The following is a 12,334-nucleotide window of genomic DNA, read 5'->3' on the forward strand; positions in this document are numbered from 1 at the left end:
CCTTATGGGGTGGTGGCCAACTTCCTCAATCAAGTTACTACAATAATAGGTCTTCCGGCTGGGTGTGTTGGCTACGACATCCAATTACCGGGTTACGAAGACCGATATTATAGCTATTGGGAGATGTTCCAACCATAATATCTGCCTGAGATTCAGATCTGGTTGGTAACAGGATATTTTAGACAGCATGTCCGGAAAAGGAAAGTTTGCAACACAAACCGACGAGATGGCGTTGCGAGATTCTCGGGAGATGGACTACGGTAGTACGCTCCAAAACATGAGCTAGTTCTGCTACAAACATGTGAACACGTTGTCCCAGACAAGCATGCCCACATGGTAGTCTTACAATGAAACACTACCGAGTTCTGGTTGGGAACCATCAACGAGGATATCGAAGTTCTTTCATAAGTCCGGATTAGCTCTTATGGAGGAACTCCTTCTCCTTGAACAAGTCAGTTAGTGGCTTGGTGTGCTAGGGATACATATGGAATGGAGGTAATTAATCTACCAAACCATAGAATACTTCGCACGAATGCATGACTGACTTGGGATGATTCCAAAGGAAGCAAAAACAAGCTCCCTTGAATTCACAGCGGCAACTTGCATCGATTGCACGTGAATTTAGAGGAAGTCACTACTTTCATCCAAACATATACTTCATGAACGGGGCATGAAGAAAATGCTTACACAAGTTTCCTACACTAGCTGGATGTTCAACATGAATCATGGAGGAGACGAGATGCCGCTGATGGGGTCAATAGCAACTCATTGGAATTTCCATATCACTGGACTTCCACCATCATGTGAACACGGTGATAGCATTGGTCAGATCCAAAAGATATAATGGTGTATGCTCGAGGGATCAACCACGAATAAGACAACATTACGAACACCGTTGGTTCTGATTTGACTTGACGATAGCCCATACTCAAGTCAAAGTTTTGACAAGGCAATAGATCCAACAATTGATCACGAGGATCAATCAATGAATATAACATCTTTCTTCAACACACATACAAGATATCCCTTAAGATGAACGAAGCCAGGCAAGCTTTTATCTTCCAACTCTCCAAGTTGTTGTTTAGCTTGACCAACTAGCTTAGGGTTATCCAAAACAGATTCTTGGAGAATGGGTGGTTTGGAGGAAAACCAACATGACCACGAACTCAACATAGCGGTCAGGTGACAACCTGGTAATACATCCGAGAAGATATTCGGAACATCACGAACCACCGATATCTTACTAAGCTCGAGAACGATCTTACTTTTCAGGCAAGACGATGTGATCCAGAGAGTGATGGATTGACACAATCCTATCTCGTTGATCGAGGAGTGCACCAGGGAAAATGGACTAGGTCGCACGATAGATCTTAGGATGACAATTCGATAATCGGCATACTAAGGATGAGAGTATTGTCCATTAACTACCAAGCAACGGAGTTGCTAGGTGTATTGATTTCACACATCACAATTCACTTGTCGGTATTCCGGTTGTAATAACACGGGGACCAAGGAATGAACGATGATGGCGAGGAGTACCACTAAATCAAGAATTCATAAGAGGTGGTGCAATTCTCATGACACTCTTGACATAAAGATGGTAACACTCCAAGGTAGAACAGAACAAAAACCGGATTGGCATTTGATATATGGAATACAACTACTTTGACCCAATCCTAGATATGGACGAGGTACCGGAGTTTGTTTCTCCTAGTCATTCCGGAATAGAATGGCTTGACAGACCACAAGAATAATAGGCATCGATGAACACGATCGCACACATACCCTTGACTATCAATTGATAGATGAAGGTCGGAATACAGCTAAAGAGGGACAACCCAAAAGAACATATGATTATCTGAGTTGTGGATGCATGGATTAGTATGTCGAACAAGTTCAACATATTTCTTCCGGATAACCCATGCAGAAGGAGAAGGACTGGCAGATTCACAATGTGAATGGAGAACTCGTCAAGAGCACTCTGGTTGTGATCTTTCGGTTCAAGAGAACTTCTGCCATAAGCAGTTCATGGTATTGGAAGAACGATATACCACAGACCTCAAGGACTATTGCAAAGGTTACTAATATCCTAAAGGTACGAGTAACACTATCAACACGAGGTAAGTAGAGTGAATCTCGGGTCAAGAACCCAGGAGTAGGATACCTACTACTAAATGGCATCATGGGATGCTTTCGAGAATAATGGCCAGAATCATCACACCGGGAACACAAAACATGGATAGCTTACTAGGTGACTCCCTAAAACACCTAGGGTCATAATAATAGCTCCAACATATATACCGAGGCAAAAGAGTGCCTCAACGCACCGGTAGTGTGCTTAATCTGGCCCAAAGGGACACAAAAACAGAGGGAAAGGATTTTGCAAATGCATCAGATTGTTTAGAAACCTGGGATGACTCGGACAACATAACGGCTGCAAATGCTCAAAAAGATTTGAGACATCCTGCAAAAATGGTGGCATAGCCATTCAGAATCACAATATCAAGGTTCCGAGATCAACTGTCAACACATCGAAGTAGTAGAAACTGAACTGAGGCTTCAGACCAACAATCCTATGAGTCTACGGATTAGTAACACGTGATCCTGATAGAAAGATGAGAAGCCTAGTTCTTAATCCCCGTAGAATGAGAAGAGAATGATTCAGATTAGAGGGCATAAAGTAAAGGAGTAAAAAGAGCCTTACGTTCCCTTCCACAATCAATTCCCTTATATAACTAAAGCATTTCTAGACTCAACTTCGACCAGTATGGCTTGGTAACCCTACAGGCAGTCAGGCTCTGATACCAAAGCTGTCAGGACCCCGATTCCAAGTCACATCGATCTAGCCGGTAACACCTCATATCACTTTGCCGCCTCACGCACGGTACTCCCACGGGTGTCACCTTACCATGGCCCGGGACCGTTTGCATCTTTTGGCTCACATATATGATAGTGTCGCTAGCACATTTCAATCGTACACACAATATGCTCGATATGTGCAAATACAACATGGCATCACAACAAGACTCTACGACTCGGAGTATTTATTCAGTAGGCTCCGAAGAGCGAGATATTACAAACATGGGTCTCATGACCCAACATTCAGAGCATACAAGTCAAAGCACATGCGGAAGCTTAACACGTCTGAGTACAGACATCTATAAATGAAAAAGGCTGAGAAGCCTGACTATCTACAAGACCCTGCCGAGGGCACAAGATCATAGCTGAGGTATCAAGCTAAACGTCGAAGTCCACACAGCACTACTAGCGAGACTGACGTCTCTCTGCAAAACATAAAATAGGCAAACGTGAGTACAAATGTACCCAGCAAGACTTACATCAGAACTATCTACATGTGCATCGGTATCAACAAAAGGGGTGGTGGAGTTTAACTGCAGCAAGCCAGCTTTGACTCGGTGGCTATCCTAACTACGACTACAAGTAACTCTTTTGAGGTGGCGCACACGAGTCCACATATTCACCATATCAATACACCACTATGGATCCGCTCCCGTCTCCCTACGAGAACGCCATCCATAGCACTCATGCTTATCTTGCGCATTTTAGAGTATCCACTTTCACTTGTCTATGAACTGTTATAGGCAACCCAGAAGTCCTTTCCCGCGGACACGGCTATTCGAATAGATGATGTTAACCATGCAGGGGTGTACTTCTTCACACACGCTCCCGCCACTTACCACCATGTACACGTCGTGTACCTCGGCAACCTTCAAGCGGAAGCCTGGCGAGGGAGTCGGCCACGACCTGACTAACCACACAAGTCTCTCGTCCAGGTTTATCGCCTATTCGGGTTCCATCCGCAAGGAGATCCGGCCGGGGTGTCGCTCACGGCCACAAACGATGTGTACAGGGTTCCAAGCCCACCAAACGGCGGCGCTTGGTATACCCGGCCACGGTGCCTAGTCTGTCCCAAGCACACCTGTACCGGGTGCCACTTGGTAGACTACTAACACTACGTACAAACACCAGAAACTAGTTGCAACTCCTAGATAGAGATCAGGTTGATTAATAAGTCGAGAGGGGCACTTAAGCATTCCAATGTGTGGTAGTAACTGTTCATCGATCACAAACACAGAACTCAGTTCCTGAGGACGGTTTCAATGAGACAACCCACCATGTACTCCTACATGGCCTCTCACCTCTACCTTTACCAAATCGTGTTCACACCCTTAGTTCTCACACAGTAGGACATGTTCACCTCTTTCCAATTCATTCCCGATGAATCAGACCTGACACAACTCTAAGCAATAGCAGGCATGACAAACAAGCATGAATGAATAGGCACATCAGGGCTCAGACAACTCCTACTCATGCTAGTAGGTTTCATCTATTTACTGTGGCAATGACAGGTCATGCAGAGGAAAGGGGTTCAACTACCGCAGCATGTAACAGATGAATCGTTGTTGTCCTAATGCAATAAAAGAGAGCACGAGCGAGAGAGTGGGATTGTATCGGAATGAACAAGGGGGTTTTGCTTGCCTGGCACTTCTGAAGATAATATAGCTCTTCATCGGTGTCATCAAACTCATCGTCGAAACCACGTCTATCGAGAGGGGACAATTACCGGCAAACAAGGGAGAACACCATCAATGCAATGCACAATATGATGCATGATCATGACATGGAAATATGAATGTGTTTTGGCTAATGCAACTTAGAACAGATTGGTTTGAGTTCATTTGAACCAAAGATTCAAACTCAAACTCAAATTATGAATTTATAAAGTGCATTATCATGTTTCACCTAAACAGCAAGGTTAAAGTGTTCTAACATGCATGAAACCAGTACATATGGAAAGATTGGATTTTTCTGATCATTTTTCATATATAACTTGTTTGATTTGGAGCTACGGTTGAATTTCTATGAATTTTAGAAGTTTGCACTATTTTCTGGAATTTCCTGAATAAACTTAGATTCAGAAAGTGTTTTACTGCGTCAGCATGACATAGGTGTGACGTCAGCAGGTCAACTGGGTCGGCCAGGTCAAACCTGACATGTGGGGTCCACACGTCAGTGTCACTGTTAGTTAACTAACTAATTTAGAGTTAATTAAAAGTTAACCCATGTTAATTAGCAGGCGGGCCCCACTTGTCATTGACTCAGGGGAGGGGGTCAGCCTGGTCAAACGGGGTCAACTCACCGGCGTTTAGCCGCCGGCGAGGCCAGACGCGGCGGCGAACCACGGGTTTGCCCTACGGGGCGCCGTTTGGCGCGCGGAGCACAGCTACGGGATGCGGACGCTCGTCCGCATCCAACCGTGGGGGTGGCGCGGCCGGGGAGTGGCCGGAGTGGCGCCGGCGACGAGCTCGACGGTGGCGCGGTCGGACGTCCGCGGAGCGGCGTCTACGGCGTGCCGGGGAGGAAACGGAGAGCGGGGTTAGATGGAGAGGCTCACCGTGAGTGCAGCGGTGGCCTCGTCGAGCTCGGGGAGGGGCTGGTGACGACGGAAGGTCGCCGGCGATCTCGGCGACTGAGAGGTTGAAGACGACGCCGTGACGATGGAGCAGGGCTTCCGGCGAGGTGTGAGTCGACGGAGGGAACGTGGGCAGCGTGGCGATGCTCGTGGACACGTCGGGGAGGCGAGGAGCATGGTGGCGCGACTACGTCGGCGGGACGGCGACTGCTGCTTCGGCCATGGCGAGGAGAAGGCGAGAGAGAGACGCAGGGGGGAATGAGGTGTCGGGGCGGTCGAGCGGGCGACATGGGCGTCGTCCAGATCCTCCAGAGGCGCGGGCGGCAATCAGGTGACGCCGTGGCGCGCGCGGGCGTCGCGGTGTCCCTCCTATGCCTACTGGCAGAGGTAGGCGATGACTGGCACTAGGCCAGTGGGCTGGGTCGTGCTGGGCTAGGCCAGGTAAGCGCCAGGTAGGACTCCTTTCTCTCTCTTTTTTTTATTTGTTTCTGTTTTCTAATATTCTGTAGTCTTTAGGGCTTTATTAAAATACTTAGACACTTCCAAAAATCATGAAACTACTCATGATAATTGTTGGGAATATATCCTACAGTAAACATTTTAGTTTAGGATTATTTGAGTATTTAAGATATTTAATAGCATTTAAATGCCCAAATGCAAATAGAGTATGATTTAATCCAGACCCCAAATATGTCATGGAAAAATGTGCATCACCTCTGGTTACTGTTTCCAGCATTTCCCAAGAATGATGAACATTTTTGAAAGCCATTTGGATTTACTTGAAATATTTTGGTTTGAAACTAGTGAATTCCTTTAATGCTAGGGTTTAGGCAATCCCCATTTCAAGTTTCTTCCAAGGTTTAAACATGATGCACACATGAAGTTAGCCTAGTGCAATGTCAGAAGCTAGGGATGTGACATATTCCTAACAGCCCTCACTTAAATCCAGAATTATTTGGGCACTTGAATTATTTTATAGCATTTAAATGCCCAAATGCAAATAGATAAAGAATTAATCCAGTGACCTTATGTGTCCTGGAAAATTGTGAACCCATTTTGTCAGAGGTTCTAACCCAAGACAAAAAGGGTGGGCTTTTTAGAAGGGCATTTCAGGTTCATTGGAAATAATTTTAGCAAACCCTAGTTGTTTTGAGGGGGGTGCTGGGGTTTCTGTCATCCCCATTTCAAGTTTCTGGAAAAAGTAAACATGATGCAACACTCTAATGCATGAACTAGCTAGGATGTGACAAAGGAGTTTGTAAGGGCAAGGAGATCGCCTCGTGAAGATCTACCTTTGTGAGGCAAGTTCTTCGTGAGTGATGGCCATGGTGGGATAGACAAGGTTGCTTCTTCGTGGACCCTTCGTGGGTGGAGCCCTCCGTGGACTCGCGCAACCGTTACCCTTCATGGGTTGAAGTCTCCATCAACGTGGATGTACGATAGCACCACCTATCAGAACCACACCAAAAATCTCCGTGTCTCCAATTGCGTTTGCACACTCCAATCCCATCCCTTTACTTTCTTGCAAGTTGCATGCTTTACTTTCCGCTTCTCATATACTCTTGCCAAGCTTGCTTGAAATGATTTGTGAATGTTTAAACTTGTGCTAAAACTCCACCTTAACTTGAAGAACTTAAAAATTGCTACTTTTCTTTGTTGAGGGTCTAATCACCGCCCTCTAGACACCTCTTCTTGATCCTTTCAATTGGTATGAGAGCTTTGGTCTACATTGCTTTGGTTTAATCACCATTGGAGGAATATGGATGAGTCTACGCTGGGGAGTCTTAGACATAGAGTGCCTATACTTGATGGAGAGTTCTTTCATGAGTGGAAAAATGAGATGCTTGAGATTTTCAATGAATATCAATTGAACAAGTACATTACTAGCCCTTGTGCGCCCCTTGTTGACCCTGTGCATCCTACCCCCGATGAGTTTATTGACATGATCCGCAACCTTAGAACTGTCAATCTTATCACTAGAGGTTTGCCTAGAAATTTGATTGTTTTCTTGACTACTATTGATTGTGCTTACACCATATCGAGATTTCTTGAGGAACGATCTCCAAACTATTCCTTGCAAAATCTAGATGTGATTCTTCATAAGTCAATTGCCTTGAGTAAGATTAATTCCAATGATCCTAAGTTTGGTGATTGTCTATTTGAGCTTCGTGACCTTATGCGTGCCAAAGGAGATATTGGAATCATTAGCAACATCGTTTCTGAAGTCATTAGAATTCATAAAGATGAACATTGTGATGATCATTTATCTAATGAATCACTCTCTCTAGGAAATGATCAATCACGAGACGATGTTGAACATGGATACTATGACGAGGATAATGATAGTGACTTTGATCTCAATGAGTCTTTGAGACACTTTGGTCTTATGGCTAATCTTCGCGACTACATGGCTAGAGGAAAGGAATGTGTTCTTGGTAGTGTATGTACCAATCACATGACCGGAGACAAGGATATGTTTCGTGAGCTTGCTGAAAACAATGGCCCTCGAAAGTGTGTCACCTTTGGTGATAACTCAAAGGGTAAGGTGGTTGGCCTTGGTAAGGTGGCGATCTCACATGATAGCTCCATACAAAATGTTATGCTCGTTGAATCTCTTAGCAATAATTTCCTTTCCGTATCTAGACTTGCTGACTTTGGTTTCAATGTCCTATTTACTGAAGCAGAGATCATCATAAAATTGTCTCTACCGGTATACATAGAGGTGATCTATACATTGTTGATTTCACTAAAAAGGCTCAACCTAGAAATTGCTTAATTGTTAAATCTTCTAAAGGTTGGTTGTGGCATAGAAGGCTAGGTCATGTGGGCATGCGAAATCTTGATAAGCTTATTAAAGGTGACCATATCCTTGGAGTAAAAGATGTCATATTTGACAAGGATAGATTGTGTAGTAAGCAGGAAAACAGGTTGGAGGAAGCCACCCCGTGAAGAACATCATGACCACGAGAAGAACGCTTGAGCTCCTTCATATGAATCTCTTTGGTCCCAATGCCTATAAAAGTCTCGTTGGAAACTCATTTGATCTAGTCATAGTCAATGATTTTTTAAGATTTACGTGGGTGTTATTTCTTGATGATAAATCGCAGGTCCAAAAGATCTTCAAGAACTCCTCTAGGAAGGCCCAAAATCAATTTGAAGTGAAGATCAAGAAGGTTCACAACGACAAAGGAACGGAGTTCAAGAACGCAAATGTGGATACCTTTCTTGATGAAGAAGGGATTTCACACGAGTTCTCGGCTACGTACACGCCTCAACAAAATGGAGTTGTTGAGAGGAAGAACCGGACTCTTATTGAGATGGCGAGAACGATGCTTGATGAGTACAAGACGCCAAAACACTTTTGGGTACAAGCGGTTGAGACAACTTGTCATGCAATAAATCGCTTATATCTTCACAAGCTACTCATCAAGACGGCATATGAGCTTCTCACCGGTAACAAACCCCAAGTTGGATACTTTCGAGTATTCAGCTCAAAGTGTTACATTCTTGATAAGCATCATCATTCTAAATTTGCTCCGAAATCTCATGAGGGTTTCCTACTCGGTTATGGCTCAAACTCTCACACCTACCATGTCTACAACAATTTCACCCGAAAGGTTGAAGAGACGGTAGATGTGAAGTTTGATGAATCTAACAGCTCGCACGTAGAGCAATTGCCAATTGATGTAGGAGACAAAGACCCTTCGGAAGCAATCCAAGACATGTCTATTGGTAAGATTCGTCCAACAGAGGTGAAGGAGAGTACCTCATCCGTCCAAGTGGAAGCTTCTACCTCACGACAAGGTGAACCAAGAGTTGGGACGAGGCATCCACAAGTGGGACACCCAAACGAAAGCTCTCATGAGTTCGAGCAAGAGTTTCACGAGACCATCCCGTCGAACAAATCTTCAATGATATCCAAACCGGGAGAATCACTCGCTCTAAACCTCGTTTGGCTAATTTCTGTGAACATTATTCGTTCATCTCTAGCATTGAACCTATGAAGGTTGAAGAAGAATTGGAAGATCCGGAACTGATAAATGCCATGCACAAAGAGCTACTCAACTTTGAGAGGAACCAAGTGTGGACATTGGTCGACAAGCCCGACAATAACCACAACATCATCGGTACCAAATGGGTGTTTCGCAACAAGCAAGACGAAGATGGACAAGTCGTTCGCAACAAAGCACGTCTTGTCACCCAAGGCTACACTCAAGTCGAAGGTATGGACTATGGTGAGACATATGCCCCTGTTGCTAGACTTGAGTCCATCCCCATCTTACTTGCCTATGCAAATCACCTTGATATTACCTTGTACCAAATGGACATTAAAAGTGATTTTCTAAATGGTGAAATTGAGGAGGAAGTTTACGTTAAACAAGCTCCCGGCTTTGTTAATCCTAAGAAACCCAACCATGTTTACAAACTTCACAAAGATCTTTATGGTCTTAAACAAGCTCCTAGAGCATGGTATAAATGCTTGACCAAGTTCCTTATTGAAAAAGGCTTTGAGATTGGAAAAATTGATTCTATTCTTTTTACTAAAAGGGTTAATGGAGAATTATTTGTGTGCCAAATTTATGTCAATGATATCATATTTGGTTCGACTAACCCCCATTCTAGTGAAAAGTTTGGAAGGCTAATGTCGGAGAAGTTTGAGATGTCGATGATGAGTGAACTCTGGTTCTTTCTTGGTTTCAAAATCAAGCAAACTATGGAGGGTACATTTGTTTCTCAAACAAAGTATACATGCTGCTTTGTAATGTGACTCAAGGACCAAACCTGGTTGACTCATGCGCTAGAAGATCCCTTCTTGGAAATTGATGTTAAAGGGGGAGAGAGAGCACATCAAATCTTATCACATAAGAGAGAATGCACACCTTAAGCTTCTCCAGATGCTTATTATCCATAGAGGAGAGAAGTCACATGTCTTCAAGAGGGGAAAGACATGTTAGTATGTGTTATGATTGTTTTGCTCCGATTTTCTTGTTTTGCTCTGATTTTCTTTTCGCTATCTCCTCCCATTATCAAATATAAGATTCAGGGGGAGAAAGACATTTAAAGGGAAGGAAATCTTCGAGTTCATTGCATATCTTTACTATTTGGGGACATGTATATATCCAATAGAGTACCTAGTACTCACTCTCTACATGTGATCCCAATCATTGTACTCTTATGGTTTCTTAATTTGCCTTGTTCAATAGGTGTTCGTGTGTTATCTAACCTTGTTTACTCAGGTTCACCTATTCCAAAGCCACCTCAAGACCACAAGGTAAGTATATGCATCACATCCATGTGCATGATGATTTCTTGCTACTATACATATTGTTTGCAAGAAGGAATCATGAACATGGAGGTACATTTCCTATATTCACATCATTTGCTCTGATGCATATAGCCAAGATACATGTAACTCATTGCTTGCCCTGACATGCTTATGCATTCACATTCTCTTACACTTCATATTTACATGATTGCATACATGTAGGGGGAGCCTATGCATGTTACATGTCCTTCCAAAGCTGTACTTATTATTCTTCATATCTTTATCTAAAACTTTGATGTATGTTGTCATCAATTACCAAAAAGGGGGAGATTGAAAACACAAGTGCTCCCTGGGTGATTTTGGTAATTAATGTCAACATATCTTTTGTTGTACTAATACTTTTATCTAGTATATTTCAGAGAGTTCAACAATGGCGTGGCATGGACAAGAGGATGTGGAACCCCTTCAAGATACTAAGGACACATATTGGCAAAAGCTCAAGACTCTACATTTTCATTTTAGTGATCCAAGATCACATTGAGTCCATAGGAAAATCCAATACTATTAAAAGGGGATGAGGTGTTGCTTAATGGCTTGCTTGCTCAAAGTGCTTAGTGATATGCTCTAAAGCCCTCAACCACTTTCTCATTTCCACATATATCCCAAACCTAAAGTCAAACTCGGCCCTACCGATTTGATCTATCCGGCGCCACCGAGTTCACTTGACATAGCCACTACCAGAAACCCTAATCAGTTCCGTCTCACCAATGGGATCTCAGTCTCACCGAGATGGACTTGCATACTCTCTGTTGACTGTTGCAATCATTTCGGTCTCACCGAGATATGCAATTGGTCTCACTGAGTTCATGTGATCGGTCTCACCAAGATTACGTTATGCCCTAACACTAACACAATCGGTCCCACCGAGTTGACATGTCAGTCCCACCGAAAAGCCTAAAGTTCACATTTTGGACTAAATCGGTGTGACCGAGTTTCAGTATTCGGTCCCACCGAGTTTGGTAAATTGTGTGTAACGGTTAGATTTTGTGTGGAGGCTATATATACCACTCCACCCATTCTCCATTCATGGAGAGAGCCATCAGAACGTGCCTACACTTCCAGCATTCATTTTCTGAGGGAGAACCACCTACTCATGTGTTGAGACCAAGATATTCTAATCCAACCACAAGAATCTTGATCTCTAGCCTTCCCCAAGTTGCTTTCCACTCAAATCATCTTTCCACCATATCCAATTATGTGAGAGAGAGTTGAGTGTTGGGGAGACTATCATTTGAAGCACAAGAGCAAGGAGTTCATCATCAACACACCATCTATTACCTTTTGGAGAGTGGTGTCTCCTAGATTGGTTAGGTGTTACTTGGGAGCCTCCGTCAAGATTTTGGAGTTGAACCAAGGAGTTTGTAAGGGCAAGGAGATCGCCTACTTCGGGAATATCTACCCTAGTGAGGCAAGTCCTTCGTGGGCGATGGCCATGGTGGGATAGACAAGGTTGCTTCTTCGTGGACCCTTCATGGGTGGAGCCCTCCGTGGACTTTCGCAAGCGTTACCCTTCGTGGGTTGAAGTCTCCATCAACGTGGATGTACGATAGCACCACCTATCGGAACCACGCCAA

This window comes from Triticum aestivum, chromosome 7D (genome assembly GCF_018294505.1).
Source record: "Triticum aestivum cultivar Chinese Spring chromosome 7D, IWGSC CS RefSeq v2.1, whole genome shotgun sequence".
Taxonomy (NCBI): Eukaryota; Viridiplantae; Streptophyta; class Magnoliopsida; order Poales; family Poaceae; genus Triticum; species Triticum aestivum.